At 43.6% G+C, this 19,431-nt stretch overlaps 1 protein-coding gene across 4 annotated transcripts in view; it reads right to left on the reverse strand.

The window, feature by feature from the left end:
- Positions 1 to 19,431, reverse strand: part of LOC134351601 (synapsin-3-like) — a 337,761-nt gene that overhangs the window by 181,438 nt on the left and 136,892 nt on the right. The window lies entirely within an intron of this gene.

Consider the following 19,431-nt stretch of genomic DNA (forward strand, 5'->3'; position numbering starts at 1 on the left):
ATCCCACTTTTTCTGGCGGATGGAGCATAGTGCTTGGTGAAGTGGTCTCCCAATCTACATCGGGTCTCACCGATAAACAAGGTGTACCGGATACAGTAGATGACCCAACAGACTCACAGGTGAAGTGTCACCTCACTTAGAAGGAATGTTTGGGGCCCTGAATGGTAGTTAGAGAGGAAATGTAGGGGCAGGTGTAGCACTTTTTCTGCTTACAAGGTTAAGTGCCAGGAGGGAGATCAGTGGGGAGGGATGAATGGACAGGACAGTCACGTAGCAGAAAGCAGAAAGTCGGGGGGGGGAAGGAAAGATGTGCTGGGTGGTGGGATCCCGCTGGAGAAGGTGGAAGTTACGGAGAGCTTCAGGCACCTCCTAGGGCATAGTTTGTGGATCCCATTTTGGCAGTGTCAAGCCAGACTTCAGCGGTAATATATCCCGTAACACTCTACTAAAGGTAGCAATACCAAAAGCTAAATCACAGGGTGACATCATCCAACACAGCGGAAAATATTGCCTACAATAAACTGGGTGGAAATCAAAATAAAGGAAATAAAAGGACAAAAAACTGGAAGCAGAGCATGGCTCCTACCCACCTGCTCACAGCTGGCTGTCTGTCCAATTTGCCAGCCAGCACGGAGCACAGGGACATAAAAATGGAATAAGAAATGCCACACACATTTTGAGAATATTGATAGAATGAACAGCTTAACAACAATTCTTGCTCCAAATTCACATTTTATTGTACTTATCCTCAAAAACTCTCCAGAGCCAGCATAATTCTTTCTATACAACAAGACCTTGTTCCTAATCTCTAAATGGTTTGCTTTGCTTGGCTTGGTTCCTGCTTAAAATAACAGGCTGTACTTTTCCAGAGGCAGTTGCCCAATCCTTGAGCAGTTCCTGTAGCCTGATCCAAGCGCAGGTTCACAACCTTTTCATTGCATATCCTGTGCTGTAAGTAACCCTGGCTTTCCAAAATCTTTCAGCTGCATAGTGCTGCCTTATAGGCATCCACCTCTTACTCTGCCTTGCAGAATACATCTGATTATATTTCGTTCAGTAAGAAAATGTCAGTGTTACAACAGATTTTACCATATTTTCTCAAGTAAATGGTACACTTCAAACCCATGACCATCATTCTTTTGCTGTTCTGCTCCTTCCATGTTCCACCAGGCACACCTACACCCCTTACCCTTGGTCCTGGACTGACAGATAAATATGAATTGCATGTGGGCTAATAGGAATTGTTCAGGAGGCAATCTGAGAGCATCACAGCACACAGCGGTAGAGAGGCTTGTCAAATGGTGGGAGAGCAACAACCGGCGTCTCAACATGGACAAGACAAAGGAGATGATTGTGGACTTCAGGAAGGCGCAGGTCAACCACTCTCCACTGCATGTCAATGGATCTGCCGTGGAGAGAGCAAAGAGAACAAATTTCCTTGGTGTGCACATAACAGTTGATCTAACTTGGACCCTCAACACCTCCTCAGTAGTCAAGAAGGCACAGTGGCGTCTACACTTTCTGAGGAGATTGAGTCACGCAAGGCTCCCCGCCCCCATTCTAATACTTCTCTACAGGAGCACTATCGAGAAGGTCCTGTCTTGCTGCATCATTGTGCGGTAGAAAGCTGCAAGGCATCTACAGAGGATAGTAAAACTACCAAGAGGACTGCCGGAGTCTATTTGTGACATTTACCAGGAGTGTTGTATACGAAGGGCCCAAAACTTTGTTGAGGATCCTTACCACCCATCGCACAATCTCTTTAACCCACTACCATCAGGGAGGAGGTACAGGAGCACCAGGACTCTCAGACTGGGTAACAGCTCCTTTCCACAGGCTGTGAGACTAGTGAATACCCTGCCACCACCGACGTCTCTTCACTAGGATAGCGGGCTGTTTACTGTTTACTGTAGTGTTTCCTGTTTACCTGTGCTGCACACTTCAGATGCATTTTGAATTATATTTTATTAATTTATTTGTGGTGATATTTTGTTCTGCATGCTGCGTGTGATATGTGTTTTGTGGGTGCAGCTTGGCCTGGAGGAACATTGTTTCATTTGGTTGTATATACGCACAGTCAGATGACTATAAACTTCAACTTGTTTTAGAAGGCAAATGTTACAATATACTTACTACAATTATACAGCAACTTTCTGAGACCCCACTAGCAACATTATGTTTGGTTTTGATTTTACTAAGAATATTTTTGTTGTAGAGGATTTACCAGACTGGTAATAGGCTTAATGGCACTACTTAGTCTTTTGTGTTCCTGCTGGAAATTTTACCCTTTTGGATACAGGGCATTATATCCAACAAGTAGGTATGTCATCCTTCAAGTATTCTGATGCAGAAAATGCATCTTCTCAATCATGAGCTACCTGTTGTCCCAGACCCAACTTTTTCTTGGTGTTTACAGAGTACCTGGAGGCATATGACAAGATAGGCAGAACTCAGCATGGATTCCTTAAGGGAAAATCCTGCCTGACAAACCTATTACAATTTTTTGAGGAAATTACCAGTAGGCTAGACAAGGGAGATGCAGTGGATGTTGTATATTTGGATTTTCAGAAGGCCTTTGACAAGGTGCCACACATGAGGCTACTAAACAAGATAAGAGCCCATGGAATTATGGGAAAGTTACATATGTGGATAGAGTGTTGGCTGATTGGCAGGAAACAGAGATTGGGAATAAAGGGATCCTATTCTGGTTGGCTGCCGGTTACCAGTGGTGTTCCACAGGGGTCCGTGTTGGGGCCACTTCTTTTTACATTGCACATCAACGATTTGGATTATGGAATAGATGGCTTTGCGGCTAAGTTTGCTGACGATACGAAGATAGGTGGAGGGACCGGTAGTGCTGAGGAAACGGAGAGTCTGCAGAGAGACTTGGATAGATTGGAAGAATGGGCAAAGAAGTGGTAAATGAAGTACAATGTTGGAAAGTGTACGGTTATGCACTTTGGCAGAAGTAATAAACAGGCAGACTATTATTTAAATGGGGAAAGAGTTCAAAGTTCGGAGATGCAACGGGACTTGGGAGTCCTTGTACAGGATACCCGTAAGGTTAACCTCCAGGTTGAGTCGGTAGTGAAGAAGGCAAATGCAATGTTGGCATTCATTTCTAGAGGAATAGAGTATAGGAGCAGGGATGTGATGTTGAGGCTCTATAAGGTGCTGGTGAGACCTCACTTGGAGTACTGTGGGCAGCTTTGGTCTCCTTATTTTAAAAAAGATGTGCTGACATTGGAGAGGGTTCAGAGAAGATTCACTAGAATGATTCTGGGAATGAGAGGGTTAACATATGAGGAACGTTTGTCCGCCCTTGGACTGTATTCCTTGGAGTTTAGAAGAATGAGGGGAGACCTCATAGAAACATTTCGAATGTTAAAAGGCATGGACAGAGTGGATGTGGCAAAGTTGTTTCCCATGATGGGGGAGTCTAGTACGAGAGGGCATAACTTAAGGATTGAAGGGCGCCCATTCAGAACAGAGATGCGAAGAAATTGTTTTAGCCAGAGGGTGGTGAATCTATGGAATTTGTTGCCATGGGCAGCAGTGGAGGACAAGTCATTGGGTGTATTTAAGGCAGAGATTGATAGGTATCTGAGTAGCCAGGGCATCAAAGGTTATGGTGAGAAGGCGGGGGAGTGGGACTAAATGGGAGAATGGATCAGCTCATGATAAAATGGCGGAGCAGACTCGATGGGCCGAATGGCCAGCTTCTGCTCCTTTGTCTTATGGTCTTATGGTCTTATGGTTTACTAACTCTCCCACACATAGCTGCACAAATACTTTGTTAGGAATGAAATCCTAGAATGCTTGAAGGAACTGGAGTATCAGCAAAATTTACAAAAATAAATAAGATAGGTGGTCTTGAAAGAGGAGACAGCTGAATATTTGACCCAATGTACTGGCTTGAATCTCTACAACAAGCACTGGGCTCGGCTGCAGGTTCGGGCCTGGTTCCAACCATTGGTCAGCTTCAGCTGACCAGGAACAGTCAGCCAGTACAGAACATACAGTCTCCAGCAGCGAAACCCTTATCTCTGAGGGCAAATACCTTGGAGACAGGGTGCAGTATCCAACCACCGGATGGAGAAGGTCTGGACCATAGCTGCTCCATCTTCTCCCCCTCCAACCAGGTCTTGGTTACTGATCAGTAGCTCAAAGAAAAATGTATTCTAAACATTGAGCCAGGCCCCACCATGAAACCATCAGGTGAAAATGGCTTCGACAGCATTGCTGCCAGCAACAGAAACCAGGTCCATAAGCGAGCAGGTCAGACTTAGTAATTTCTTGATCTTGAAAGCTATATGGGTAGGGGAAGAAGCTTTAAAAACTCCAGCATTCAGGACAAGGCTACATTCCACATTTGATATCAGGAATGAATTTTTCACAGTGTTCCCGCATATCCATAAAATTAGAGTTAACTTCATCCTGACCCACCTGACCAATTTTCTCTCTTCTTAACCCATCAAAGCCACCTTCTCTCACCTTCTCCAGAACATGCCTCTCTACCCTTACCAGACAATGAACTCGCAGGCATACAAAAATCATAAACTGCATTAACTGCTTCAATTTTACGCGAGGCAAGAACCTCCCTGTCACTTCTATCTGTCCCAACACCTCACACAACCTAAACACATTATGGTTATTGTACACCAGCCACTCACCTGAGATCTTTGAAATATTTTCTCTTGAAGATAAAGCGCGTGTGTATGTGTACGTGTGAACACCAGTGTAAGGGTGAGGATGGGCAGTGGGATTTTGATAATGGACAACCACAGGCTCAGTCATTGTATCACCCTGTGCGCAGCACTTGGGTTAAGAGGGGGATGTAGCACTGTAGCTCAACAAGAACATAAGACCATAAGATATAGGAGCAGAATTAGGCTACTCGGCCCATTGATTCTGCTCCACCATTTCATCAAGGCTGATTTACTATCCCTCTCAACCCCATCCTCCCGCATTCTCCCTGTAACCTTTGCCACCCTTAATAATAAAGAAACAATCAAGCTACATTTTAAATATACCCAATGACTTGGGTCCCAAAGCTGTCTGTGGCATTGAATTCCATAGATTCACTGCCCTCTGCAAAGTTATCACCAACTCAATCTACTAGCTAACCTTTAGGGAATCTGCACAAGGACTCCCAAGTCCTTTTGCACCTCTGATTTTTGAATTTTCTCCCCATTTAGAAAATAGTCTACGCCTTTATTCCTTCTACCAAAGTGCATGACCACGCACTTCCCTACACTGCATTCCATCTGCCACTTCTTTGCCAACTCTCCCAATCTGTTAAGTTCTTCTGCAGACTCCCTGCTTCCTCAACACTATTTGCGCTCCACCTATCTTTGTATAGTCGGCAAGCTTGGCCAGAGGGCCATCAATTCCATCATCCATATCACTGAAATAAAACGTGAAAAGGATAGGTCCCAAAACCAACCCCAGTGAAACACCACTAGTCACCAGCAGCCAACAAGAAAGGGCCACCTTTATTCCCGCTCTTTGCCTCCTGCCAGTCAGCTAATCTTCTATCCATATTAGTAATTTTTTCGTAATACCATGGGCTGATAGCTTGTTAAGCAGCCTCACGTGCAGCACCTTGTTAAAGGCCTTCTGAATATCCAAGTAAATAACATCCACTGACTCTCCTTTGTCTATCCGGTCTGATACTTCCTCAAAGAATTCCAACAAGTTTGTCAGGCAAGATTCCCCGTTAGGAAACCATGCTGACATTGGCCTATTTTATCATGTACCGCAAACTTCATCCTTAACAATGGACTCAAATATTATCCCAACCACTGAAGTCAGGCTAACTGACCTATAATTTCCTTTCTTCTGCCGACCTACTTTCATAAAGAGTGGAGTCACAGTTTCAATTTTCCAGTCCTCTGGAACGATTCCAGAATTTAGTGATTCTTGAAAGATCATTACTAATGTTTCCACAATCTCTTCAGTGACTTCTTTCAGAACCCTGGGGTAGTCCATCTGATCCAGGTGACTTATCTGCCTTCAGACATTTCAGCTTCCAAGCAGTTTCTCCTTAGTAATAGCAACTACACTCACTTCTGTCCTCTTACACTCAAATTTCTGGTATGCTGCTTGTGTTTTCCACAGTGAAGACTAAATCAAAGCACTTATTAAGCTTGTCTGTCATTCCTTTGTCCCCTATTACTACCACTCTAGCGTATTTTTCCAATGGTCCAACATCCACTCTTGCCTCTCTTTTAATCTTTATATATCTGAAAAAAACTTTTGCTGTCTTCTTTTATATTATTCACAAGCTTCCCTTCTTATTTCATCTTTCCTCCTCTTATGGCTTTTTTAGTTGCCTTCTGTTGGTTTTTAGAAGCTTCCCAATCTTTAGCTTCCCACTAATTTTTTGCTAAATTATATACGGTCTCTTTTGATTTTATGCAGTCTTTGACTGCCTTTGTCAGCCACAGTTGCCTGTTACGTACCCCATAACTGGGTTGCCAAACCAGCAGAAATGGACCACTTAGTTGGAGTCTAGATTACTGGAACTAAGAAAGTTTTATTAAAGAAATAAGCAACACAGTACTCTAATCAAAAGGATATAAATGCAACAGTTTAGCAATGATAAAACACACATGTACACAGAACTAGGATAATAGGATCAATCAAGCTCTATCGCAGTCTAGGGGTAAATGATCAGTTTCAAGTGACGCGAAGTTCAGTTCGGTTCGCAGTAATCGCTGTTGTGCCGTTGGGGCGGGGGGAGAGAGAGAGCAAAAGCAAATGAATATTCAAAACGGATTCCAAACAGACCTTCGATATTCCTCGCAGTTAGCTTTCAGGCGAGCCCTTTGTAATGTCTTCTGAGGTCACCAACTGTGACCCCTCCATTCCAGATACGATCATTCTTCTGCGGTGAACCCGGCACCCAGGCAAGGGCGGACACACACACCAGGTTCCCGCCGACCCGTACCTTTCTACCCTGTGCGTCTATGGCTGGTCCCGCAACCAGACCTCAAAAACTCCCACCAACTTGTGGGGGGAGGGGGGCACACCGCTTCCAGGGTCTCGTTACCTCGTGGAGTCGTGTGTCTGTTGCCTTAGCGAACCTGTCCCTTTTTATCCCCCTGCTGGGGTATCGCCTGTCCATCAAACTTCAAATAGTTCAGGGTTCAAAGCCACCGGTCTCTGACAATACTCGGAACCGTGTCTCCTTTCGGTAATCTCTCTCGTCTCTCTCTTATTAGCAGCTTGCATGTTCCCCCATTGTCCTTTTATCGGCATCAATCTTCTGATAACTGGTTCTTTTGTCACATCCCTACCCTTCAAAGGATTTTTACCGGGTTAAAAATAATAGGCAGGAGTACATTCTTAGATACACACAAATATACATGTTCATCAGCTATTTGGCTAATACGGAGAATTTTAAGTTGTCAACACCTGACAGACAGTCAGCAATCACATTTTCTGTTCCTTTTATATGTGTTATTTTAATAATCCTCTAAAACCAGGCTCCAACTTAGCAAACTTCATAGTGGCCGAAAACACTAATGAATTGTGATCAGTGTAACTTCTCCGTGGTTTTCGCCCCGGACACAGATAACAAGGGTTGTCCCATACCAACTTAGCGTTCTTTGGCAAGGGCTTAGTAAGAGGGTGGGTACTATCCACAAAGTTGTTTTTTTTCCTGCAAAACTTCCAATAGTACCCCACCATCTCCAAGAACCTTCTCAGGGCTCTCTTGTCTGTCGGGGTGGGGACTTCAGAGATAGCCCATACCTTAACTTGCATCGGAGCCGGCTGCCCCTGTCCTACCACAAATCCCAAATAAGTGACCTTCGCGCGGCCGAACTCACTTTTTGCGAGGTTCACTGTCAGGCTGGCTTCAGACAGCCATTTAAACAGCTCCTCTACTGCCATAATGTGCTCCTCCCACGTGTCACTCCAGACCACTATATCACCAATATACACTTCTGTGCTCTTTAGCCCATTTGTCACTGAATTAATCATTCTATAGGGGTGTTGCTCAGTAGGCTGACCTGATGTGGCAACAGCCCCATGTCCCAGCTCTTTGCATCGCCTCGGGACATCTGGACCTACGTGGGCGTGTCGCTTAATTAGCTCTCTTAGCGGTTCGCTTTGTTCGGGGATTAAGGGAGAGAACTCAACAGCAAAGTCGGTCAACACAATAGAGTTCTCCCATCTGGTCAGCACCACACTTATCTTTTCAAAATGGGTTTTCCCCTTATCAGGTGGCACCCTAGCCTCATTAATTTTCATGATATCACCAGCTAGATCTGTTTTCTGATCGTGGTGGGCTTTTAACATGTTAATAGCCTCTAACTGTGTTAACTCACGTCTGCAATAGTCAATAACATCCTTCCTCCTGTGCAGCCAGTAAAACTCTTTCATGATTCTGCCGTCTGTTTTCCTCCCCCCAAAATGTCCACCAAGGGGTATCTTGTGGGCCAGGTTAAGAATCTCATCCCCATAACTTTTTGGCACCATCCCCCATTCCTCATCTGCGGGCACGGTACTTGGTCTCCCTTTCTTCCTTAGCACTCCCTCCTCCACACAATAGCCTACTGGCTCCCTTTTTAATTCTGCTTCAGAGAGAGCTGTCCCCGCCGAAACCATCAATGGCTGACCTGTCAGTTTTACTGCTGAGAACACATTTCCGCCAGCGAGGTCATTACCGAGTAAGACTTCCACATCTTTCATCGGTAGTTCAGGCCTCACCCCGATCGTGACCGGTCCAGAGACCAAGTCGCTTTGTAGGTGTATCTGGTGCAAGGGTACTGCCTCAGTCCCTTGCCCAATGCCTTTGACCCTGACCTCCCCAGTCTGGGTCTCTGAACTAAACTCTAACACACTCTTTAATATCAATGACTGACACGCTCCCGTGTCTCTCCAGATCCGCACTGGAACTGGATTTAACCCCTCCTTCACCGACACGAATCTGGCCGAGATAAACCTCTCGTGCCCTTCCTGAACTTTGTTAGCCCTCTCTTCTCCTAGCGGTTTGTTTACCAGCTCAATACAGCCAGTCGAAAATGCCGCCTTTCCTTTTCCCGTCTCCTTCTTTGGGGCAAAGCACCTGGACGCAAAGTGTCCGACTTTCCCACAATTGTAACATATGACCCCAGGAGACTTCCTACCAGACTGCTCCCGGTCTACCTTATCTTTCTCACTAGTCCCCGGCTTACTTTCTGACTTTTCTGGCGGACTCCCCCTGCCGTCCTGATTACCCTTCTGGTAGCCTTTACTCGGAGCAAACTTCGCTTTATGTGTCAACGCATACTCATCCACTAACTTAGCAGTTGCGGCTAAAGTGTCTGCCTCTTTCTCATCTAGGTAGGGTCTCATCCCATCAGGGACACAACCTTTAAACTGCTCAATCAGGATCAGCTGTAGCAGTCTGTCATAATCCCCATCTACTCCCTTCGAGGCGCACCAATGCTCACAATATGTCTGCATCTCACGGGCAAACTCTAAATACGTGTGGTCCCACTGCTTCCTCGCATTCCGGAACCTCTGCCGGTATGCCTCCGGGACCAACTCATAAATCCTGAGGATAGCCTCTTTCACCACCTCATACCTCTGGGCATCTTCCGCGGACAAAGCCGAGTAAGCTTGTTGGGCTTTCCCTTTAAGTACACTCTGAAGCAAAACAGTCCACTTATCCCTCGGCCAGTCCTGACTTGCAGCAACTTTTTCGAAATGGAGAAAGTACCGATCCACATCGGTATCGTCAAATGGGGGAACCAGCCTAACCTCCTGGGTCGCCCTGAACCCTCCACCTTGGTTTGGCATGGGCCCCTGCTCTGCCCTTATCTTTAACCTCTCCAGCTCGAATTCCCTTTCCCTCTGCCTCTCTTCTCGTTATCGTTCTAACTGTTTCTCTTCATGTTCTAGCTGCCGTACCCGGAACTCGTGCTCGAGTCTCAATTTTTCAAGCTGCACCTGTACTGCGTCTCCACCAGGTTTTCCAATAGATATCACCTCCAGCCCCCCTTGGGGAAACACACCTTTAGATACATAGTGCTCTACGATAGTTCTGTGTATCTCCTCTCTCCACATTGTCGACTTCCCCTTAACAAGATTCAACCGTTTGGCCACAGCTGCCAATTCCGCTTTCCTGGCATCGTCTAATGCCTCCAAGGTCGGCGCCTTTAGAAATTCCTCAATCTCCATTTCTGCTGTTTGCCTTTTCCTTCTTTCAGGAATTTTAACCCAATCAATTTACCCCGTCCCAAATTTAGCGTTCAAAATCCCGGACGAGCCCCCACTTATGTTACGTACCCCGTAACTGGGTTGCCAAACCAGCAGAAATGGACCACTTAGTTGGAGTCTGGATTACTGGAACTAAGAAAGTTTTATTAATGAAATAAGCAACACAGTACTCTAATCAAAAGGATATAAATGCAACAGTTTAGCAATGATAAAACACACATGTACACAGAACTAAGATAATAGGATCAATCAAGCTCTATCGCAGTCTAGGGGTAAATGATCAGTTTCAAGTGACGCAAAGTTCAGTTCAGTTCACAGTAATCGCTGTTGTGCCGTTGGGGCGGGGGGGGGGGAGAGAGAGAGCGAAAGCGAATGAATATTCAAAACAGATTCCAAACAGACCTTCGATATTCCTCGCAGTTAACTTTCAGGCGAGCCCTTTGTAATGTCTTCTGAGGTCACCGACTGTGACCCCTCCGTTCCAGATACAATCGTTCTTCTGCGATGAACCCGGCACCCAGGCAAGGGCGGACACACACACCAGGTTCCCACCGACCCTTATCTTTCTACCCTGTGCGTCTATGGCTGGTCCCACAACCAGACCTCAAAAATTCCCACCAACTTGTGGGGGGGGCACACCGCTTCCAGGGTCTCGTTACCTCGTGGAGTCGTGTGTCTGTTGCCTTAGCGAACCTGTCCCTTTTTATCCCCCTGCTGGGGTATCGCCTGTCCATCAAACTTCAAACAGTTCAGGGTTCAAAGCCACCGGTCTCTGACAATACTCGGAACCGTGTCTCCTTTCGGTAATCTCTCTCGTCTCTCTCTTATTAGCAGCTTGCATGTTCCCCCATTGTCCTTTTATCGGCATCAATCTTCTGATAACTGGTTCTTTTGTCACATGCCTCATCTTCCCTTTAAAATACTTGTTCATCCTTGGGATGTATCTATCGTACACCTTCTGAATTGCCCCCCAAAACCCCAGCCATTGCTGTCCTGCCATCATCCCTGATAGTGTCTTCTTCCAATCAGCTTTGGCCAGCTCCTCTCTCATGCCTCTGTGGTTGCCTTTACTCCACTGTAACACTAATACATCTGGCTTTATCTTCTCCTTCTCAAACTGCAGGGTGAATTCTATCATATTATGATTACTGCCTCCTAAGGGTCCCTTTACCATAAACTCTCTAATCAAATCTGGTTCACTACATAACGCCCAATCCAGAACTGCCTTTCCCTAGTGGGCTCAAACAGCAGCTGCTCTAAAAGGGCAACTTGTAGGCATTCTACAATTCCCGCTCTTGGAATCCATCATTAACCTGATTTTCCCAATCTACCTGCAAGTGCTGAATTGTATGATAAGGGTGGCATCAGAAACAAGGGATGGATGAATGATTTGGAAAGAATCCAGAGGGTGGGTGGAAAAATTTGACTCTAGCAGTGAAGGATGGCAGTTCAACAGAGATAAGGAAACCTCATTTTGCCACTTTGTCTTAAAATACCCTATAATTGTTGTTTACCTTTCTGATTTTTTCTTATTACTTTATTAATCTTCTCTGCAATTGTGTTGCTGCCATATGTGGTTTCAGAGTGATTTCAGACAGTGACTTTTTCACCTGTTTTGTCTTATTGTCGTCCATCCTGTTTCTCCTTTCCATTCTGAACTCTGGTGATTTTTCATGATTATCACTGTGTCATTTTTATTTTCAGGGTTAGTCCATGTCCTTCCCCCATTTAATTTATCAAAGATATTTCTGACCATTATTTTGTGGAACTGCTACTTAATAGTTGGATATGGGTGCAGTAACAATGGATGAGACACAGAAATTGATGGTTGATGGGTGCCCAGCAGTTAAAGGCAATTGCAGAAGTATCATGGAAGCTTAACAGTGGAGGTTGTTGCCAGATTACTGGTGCTCAGGGGAAATGGTTCAAGTTCAAGTTAATTTTAATTGTCATTCAACCATACACATGAATACAGCCAAACAAAACAGTGTCCCTCTGGAGCCAAGTTGCAAAACACAGAACCAACAGCCATACACAGCACATATAATTATGATAGAAGAAAACATACAGTTATAAAAGTAAATTAAAAAATAATGGTATAGCCCAAGTCATGACATATTATGAGACCTGTTGGGTGGAAGAATACTATTGAGACTCCTCCTGCCCAGGAAACCCAACAATAGCCATTAACAAAATAAATTTTGTTATAAAATGGAGGCATATGACATTCTAAGTAGATTTCACACAAGTACCATCATAAATGCTTCATTCATTGTCTCAACTTTCAAACTGGAAATCAAGTTCAAGGCAAGATCAAGTTTAATTGCCATTCAACCTTACATGAATACACATGAATACAGACCTCATTGTCAGTCTCATCACGAGTATTCTACATTACCAATGTCCAGCAGGGTCTTGCAATCACAGGAAAAGTGTCCAAGACAATCATTTGCGCAGTTTATTGGACTTCACACCACCTCTGGTGCCCTATTGCAGCAGGTGGAAACACGATACGCAAGTCGTCCAGTTCCACCGCTATCAGGCAGCCCACTAGTGGGGTAGACCTGCAGTTTTTAATCTCTTACTATCCAGCAGAGTTGCAAACATGCAAAAGACATCAGGGATGAACAATTGCACCTTTGTTGAGACCCAGATAGGTCGCTGCGTCCGAGCGCGCCACCATCTTACATGAAGACAATAGACATGTAGTTTATTTTCATTTCTCAGGATGTGGGTGCTGCTGGCAAGGACACAGATAATAACCATGATAAATTACCCAGCTGATGGGTGGAGGGTAAGTCCTTCTTCCATTTCTCTGGTGAAATTACTCCATCTGTGCTGCTGGGAGGGAGTTCCAGCGTTTGGACCCAGCAACGAGGCATAGGAGAATTCACAGCTGCTGAAACCTCTGAAAAGTTTACTTCCCATCCTAGCTGAAGCTGCATAGTTTGGAGGCTGTACTTAAATTGGGGGCCTTGCTCATTACCTTTATGTGCTCTGGATGACTGTGGAATGAAATGTCTATGACACAGTGCCCAGTGCTTGAAGAAAATTGGTTCCTTCCTTTGAGCTATGAGTGGTCTTTAGTAACAACCTTCAGGCATTGGAGTGTCGCCAGTATTCTGTCAGGCGTACTGAGCTCCTTTGTGATAGTGTTCCAAATCTCCAAAATATATTTGCTCCCACTGACAGATGGGAAGACTAATCACTGGCTGCCGCTTTGCATTCTGATTATATTAAGTTATATTTTGAGTTAAATACATTGTCTGACAATTTTATGAAGTCACACCAAAGCCGTGGGCAGAAGTGCACATTTGCTTTGTTTCAAAATATTCTCTGAAACTAACAGGAAGCAGCAGTGACATTGACATTTGACAAAACCCACCACTAGACCCCAGTGAGCCAAAAGCAGATCTTATTTCTTTACATAGACAAATTAATAGATGAAATGAGAGATGAGACTGAGAGGGGGAAGAAAGGGGAGAAAGGAAACAAAAAGGCAAGAGTAGAAAGTTATAATTTAGGGATGGGAAAGGAGGAGGAGATGAGAAAGAATGAAAAAGGGTGAGAGAGTATTTTAGTTGTGGGTAATTTAATGGGGCAATATCCAAGGGGTTCGTTCTTCAGATCTTGAGACATGAGCCCAAATCCTGCCTCAGTGGCTTAATTCTAATAAATTTCAAGCAGCCTCTTTTTAAAATTACTAGTATTGGTAATGTTAACTACAGGCATAATAGGATGTCATAAACAACCATTAACTGAACTAAATGGACAGAGGAAAATGTTAGCCTTGCCAGAGAAGTCAACATTCCAAGAAAGAACAAAAAATAAACTCAGTAAGTGTGAAATGCAGGAGATTTCAAATTGGAAGAAATTACCATTTGAAGAATTGGAAAATAGCTGGAATCAAAGAACTGGAGGATTTTCATATTTTGCAGTCAAGCATAATGAATGAGATCACTCTGCAAATATTGGAAAAAGTGCACTTGCAAAACAAGAAAATTCGCTAAAGTCCACAACCTTTCCTTAAATAACCCTTCTCTGAGGCACAGTAATTCATTGCACTAAACTCCTACTGCACACAACTCATTCCCACAGCACTGCAATTCACAGAATATTGTAACTCACTACACAAAATCCTGTAAATCCTGAGTGCCCAAGCCTTCCCACAGCACCATAATTCACTGTCTAATGTAGTATTTAAGGAGTTATCAAACAATACAGCATGGAGACTAGCCCTACAGCCCAACTCATCCACATTGACATCAGGTTAGGCCGATTTGCCCATATTTGGCCCATATCCCTCCACACCCCTCCTATCCATGTACTTACCAAAGTGTCTTTTAAATGTAGTCATTGTCTCTGTTCAACCACACTCTTTCACTCTTCATTCCATACACACACCAAACTCCACATGAGTAAGTTGGCCCTCAGTTTCCTTTTAAATCTTTCACCTTTCACCATAAATTGTTCTCGTTTTTAGTTCCCCTTTGCCTGGGAAAAAGACTACGCATTCACCCTATCAATGCTCCTCATGATTTTATACACTCTATAGGGGCCCCCTTCAATCTCCCACATTCCAAGAAATAATGCCCTAACATGCCCAACCTCTCCCTATAACTCAGACCCTCATATCTTGCCAACATCCTCGGAAAGCTTCTCTGCTATCTTCCCAGTTTAATGATGTCTTCCCTAAAAAGAGCAACCAAAACTGTATACAGTCCTCCAAGTACAGTCTCACCAATATCTTGTACAACTGCTACGTAATGACCCAACTTGTATTCCCAGTGCCCTGACCGATGAAGGTCAGTGTGACAAACACCTTTTTCACCATATCGTCTAGCTGTGATGCTGCTCTCAGTGAACTATGTTCTTGTCTTCTTAGGTACCTGTATTCCACAACACTCCCTCAATACTACCATTCACTGTGTAAGTCCTAACCTGGTATGACTTCACAAAATGCAAGACTTTGCATTTATCTGAATTGAAAGCTACTTGCCCATTCTCAGCCCATTTACCTAGCTTTTCCATAAATGCTGCCTGGCCTGCTGAGTTCCTCCAGCTTTGTGTGTGTGTGTGTCTGTGTTAGTTACTTGGATTTCCAGCATCTGCAGATTTTCTCTTGTTTGTGATCAAATAATTTTTGATGACTATAATGTTTATAATATTACCGATTTTAGTATCATCTACAAACTTACTAACCAAGCCCTGTATATTCACATCCAACTTGTTTATATAAATAACAAACAACAAAGGTCCAACACTGATCCCTGTGTCACACCACTAGCCACGGGGGTCCCATCCAAGAAATATACTTAGTCAATCATTGTCTGCTTCATAGCATTGAGTTTACTATGAATATAATCAAATAAATCTCCCTGAATCCTATGTGATTTACACTGGCCTGCCATGCAGGAACTTTACAAAGGCCTTGCTAAAGTTCATATGGATAACATCCTTTGCCCCATCCACATCTATCCTCTTGGTTACCTCTTTGAAAATCTCTTAGTGATTTATTAAACATAATAATCTCATGCACAAAGCCATGCTGATTATCCTTAATTCGACCTTGCCTATCCAAATGTTGATGAATCCTGTCCCTCAGAATCTCCTTCAGTGATTTGCCTATCACTTATCTAAGACTCACCAATCTGTAGTTCCCTGGTTTGTCTTTCTTTTTCTTCTTAAAAAATGGTACAAAATGAGCCATCCTCATTTTGCACCACTTACAGGACCGGGAAGGTCTTTGGAGAGTTCCTCCTCTGGGCATCATAATGCATAATGTGCTTACAATCCACAGTAATTCACCACCATGGTGCACTGTAACTTCATGTAGAGCTACTCGTCTGTACGCACTACTCTTCTACTGTAAGATGTGTCTCATTAGTTGGAGGTATTGAAGAGTGCACTATAGCTCGTTACCCAATGCCCTTCCACAGTGCACTGCAAATCACTGCACTGATGTAATTTCCAAAACAGTCAAATTCACTAAAAAAAACACGGGAGATAGAAATCTGAAACAGATACAGACCATGCTGGTTGAGCCACATCTGTAAAAGCTCAGTTTTTATTTTACCTGAAATGCGTCTCTTTCCACAGATGTTCCCTGACCATTTGAGGGCCTGCAGCGTTTCCTGTTTCACAGTAATTCACTGTGGAATGCAGAACCCTTCCACTCCGCGTTGTAAGTCAGTGCACTGTAATTCACTGTCTTTTGCCCTCTCACAATTCACTTTAACTGATTCACTTGTAACTGTCTCTAAAGATTCAGAGATTTAAAGTACATTTATTATCAAAGTATGTATGTGGTATACAACCCTGAGATTCCTCTTCCCACAGACAGCCACAAAATGAAGAAATGCCATGGGACTCATTCAAAGAAAATATCAAACACCCAACGCGCAAAAAAGAACAAATCGCGCAAATGGCAAAAAAACGAGCTGGTAACACACAAAATATTAAACATCAAACCGCAGAGTCCTTGAAACAGTCTGGGAATGTTCAGTTTAGTTCAGTTCAGTTCTATTTAGCGCTGTGTCGTTCATTGTCTGCAGGCCACAGAGCCTGTCTGCCCTGATCAAAATTGCACAAAATACCAAAAAAAAGGAGTAAGCAGAATCCAGAAACACATATAACATGAACTGCAGAGTCCTCTAAAAACAAGTCCAATCCACAAACCATGCCAATCACACCTTGCCCAAGACCAAAAAGTCCTGAACCTTCCTCTGGCAGCAGTGAGCAAGAGGGAGAGGGAGACCCGTCAAATGCAGGCAGACGGCGCTGAACACCCACTCGCCTTCCGCTCTCATCCTCGTTGATTTCAATCTTGCTCAATGCTTTAATTGGCGAGTTGCTCAAGAATTGGAGCCAATCATGGGTTCATGCTCCGCCATTAGGCAGTACACTCCGTTCTCCACCTCTCTCTCAACCATGCCGAATTCCCTCGGATTTAGCAAGAACACCAGATTGCTCAGTCGGCCCAAAAGCACATTATCAAAATGTACATTACAGGCTCCAATCGCACACAGATTAGTAGTAGAAGTATATTTAAATGAAGAAGAAGGAGAAGCGTTAGAGCGATTTTTGGGTTTAGACATCGAGCAAATAACTTCAGCCATCAATCTTCAAATCTGAATATAGATTGTAAATTTAATCTGAAATGCAGCTCTGAACAATCAGTTCCTAAAAGCCTGGAATCACAGACCAGACATTGCTGATTAAAATTAATTTATTTTTCTGGTGTGGGCGTATGAATCTGGAGGTGTGAAGTTTGTGTGTAGTGTCAAAGAAAGCATTGTGGATGTGTTGTATGGAGTTGTCCTTTGATATTTAGCACATAAAATATTTGGTAGCGTTAGGCCAGTCAGACCATTACCCCCTCCTACCCTTGAAAGCATCTGAATATGATGCTACCGGTATCTTTTTTTGTCAAATTAAGAGGGTGCTTCAGAACTACCAGCACTTTTCTCTAGTGACTTCATTCACGCAACATCAAGAAGAAGCAGTAGTTTTATGAACTGTCTGCAGGACATTAGCTTTAGTCATGTTGGTTGCTAGTGCCATCTTGCCAAACTGTCCAACAGCGTGCCCTGCCACAATGCAATATATCTGGGATAGATGCAAAATTAGGTTTCTGTTTCAAAGGACCAACAGACATTTCATTAACTTTTCTCAGATGTGCACAAATGTCACAAACATAAATTTGTTTCCTTCCTGTGGCACATCACCCAGACTTGAAATAGATTGTGTCTAACACACTAAATGAGTCAAAATACCATGTGTGTACTTGTAAATAATTAGGTCCTATTTTAAAACTACATGATTCTTTTACTTCTGGAAGATTGTTTCTGGTCTCAAAAGACCATAAACTCAACAAAACCTATTTGCCAATTTACCTTTGTTACGTTATGCAACATGTCTATACAACATGGATTGTTACATTTGAGCTTTACATTTCAAATTTATCCATGTCTCAATACAATTTAGGTCAAAACATTAATATATTTATGAAGAAAACAATAAATGATGACAACTGTTATAAAATTCATTTGATCTACTAAGGACTAATGCCTATCATGCTTGCCAATTCTAGTCTCTATGTGACTCCACTATTAACCACCTCTTCATTTCAGGACAATCAGGGATGAACAAAAAATACTATCTTCAACAGCAACATCAGTATCCTTTGCATGAATAAGTTTAAAACCTTCCATCCCATTATACTTTCCGAGGACCAATCAGGAGTGAGAGTGGAAACGTGCATGGAGCAGGAGGAGGTAGCGGAGGTACTTAACGTATACTTTCCTTCAGTATTCACCAGTGAAAAGGAGCCTGGCAATTGTGGGGATGACTTACAGCGGACTGAAATGCTTGAGTGCATAGATATTAAGAAAGAGGAAGTGCTGGAGCTTTTGATAGGTAAGATATGTCATTAGGACTGGACAAGATATATCCCCAGGCTTCTGTGGCAAGTGAGGGAGGAGATTGCTGAGCCTCTGGCGATGATCTTTGCATCATCAATAGAAACAGGAGAAGTACCAGAGGATTGGAAGGTGGCAAAAGTTGTTCCCTTGTTGAAGAAAGGGAATAGAGATAACCCAGGAAATTATAGACCAGTTGTTGGAAAAGATCTTGAGAGGCAGAATTTATGAGCATTTGGCCTTTTCTCCTTGGAGTGACAGAGGATGGGAGGTGACCTGATAGAGGTGTATAGGATGATGAGAGGCATTGATCGTGTAGATAGCCAGAGGCTTTCTCCCAGGGCTGAAGTGGCTAACACAAGGGGACATAGTTTTAAAGTGCTTGGAAGTAGGTACAAGGGGGATGTCAGAGGTAAGTTTTTCACACGGAGAGTGGTGGGTGTGCAGAATGCACTGCCAGCGAAGGTGGTAGAGGCAGACACAATAGGGTCTTTTAAGAGTCTCTTAGATGGGTACGTGGAGCTTAAAGAAATAGAGGGCTATGTGGTAGGGAAATTTTGGGCAGTTTCTAGAGTGAGTTACATGGTCAGTACAACAGAGTGGGCCGAAGGGTCTTCATGTGCTGCAGATTTTCTACGTTTCTATGTTCTGATTACATTGGAAATTGGCTGCTTTATTCAAATCATAAATGCTTACACTGATTCCGTGCATGAGAACATATGTGATTTGAGCCAAAATTAGCAACTAGATGCTTAGCAAAACAAAATGACTGCAAAAATAAAATGTCTTTGAAATTGCT

Source organism: Mobula hypostoma, chromosome 9, assembly GCF_963921235.1.
Source record: "Mobula hypostoma chromosome 9, sMobHyp1.1, whole genome shotgun sequence".
Taxonomy (NCBI): domain Eukaryota; kingdom Metazoa; phylum Chordata; class Chondrichthyes; order Myliobatiformes; family Myliobatidae; genus Mobula; species Mobula hypostoma.